The following is a 1047-nucleotide window of genomic DNA, read 5'->3' on the forward strand; positions in this document are numbered from 1 at the left end:
TTGAATCTGTAGATTGCTTTGGGTAGTAGTCATTTTCACAATGTTGATTCTTCCAATCCAAGAACATGGTATATCTCTCCATCTATTTATATCATGTTTAATTTCTTTCATCAGTGTCTTAATAGTTTTCTGCATACAGGTCTTTTGTCTCCTTAGGTAGGTTTATTCCTAGGTACTTTATTCTTTTTGTTGCAATGGTAAATGGTAGTGTTTCCTTAATTTGTCTTTCAGATTTTTCATCATTCTTGTATAGGGGTGCAAGAGATTTCTGTGCATTAATTTTGTATTCTGCTACTTTACCAAATTCATTGATTAGCTCTAGTAGTTTTCTGGTAGCATCTTTAGGATTCTCTATGTATAGTATCATGTCATCTGCAAACAGGGACAGTTTTACTTCTTTTGCAATTTGGATTCCTTTTATTTCTTTTTCTTTTCTGATTGCTGTGGCTAATACTTCCAAAACTATGTTGAATAATAGTGGTGAGAGTGGACAACCTTGTCTTGTTCCTGATCTTAGAAGAAATGGTCTTGCATTCCTGGGATAAACCCCACTTGATCATGGTGTATGATCCTTTTAATGTGCTGTTGGATTCTGTTTGCTAGTATTTTGTTGAGGATTTTTGCATCTATGTTCATGAGTGATATTGGCCTCTAGCTTTCTATCTTTGTGACATCTTTGTTTGGTTTTGGTATCAGGGTGATGGTGGCCTCGTGGAATGAGTTTGGGAGTGTTCCTCCCTCTGCTATATTTTGGAAGAGTTTGAGAAGGATAGGTGCTAGCTCTTCTCTAAATGTTTCATAGAATTCGCTTGTAAAGCCATCTGGTCCTGGGCTTTTGTTTGTTGGAAGATATTTAATCACAGTGTCAATTTCAGTGCTTGTGATTGGTCTGCTTATATTTTCTATTTCTTCCTAGTTCAGTCTCAGAAGGATGTACTTTTCTAAGAATTCATCCATTTCTTCCAGGTTGTCCATTTTATTGGCATATAGTTGCTTGTAGTTATCTCTCATGATCCTTTGTATTTCTGCAGTGTCAGTTGTTACTTC

Source organism: Physeter macrocephalus, chromosome 6, assembly GCF_002837175.3.
Source record: "Physeter macrocephalus isolate SW-GA chromosome 6, ASM283717v5, whole genome shotgun sequence".
In the NCBI taxonomy this organism is placed as follows: domain Eukaryota; kingdom Metazoa; phylum Chordata; class Mammalia; order Artiodactyla; family Physeteridae; genus Physeter; species Physeter macrocephalus.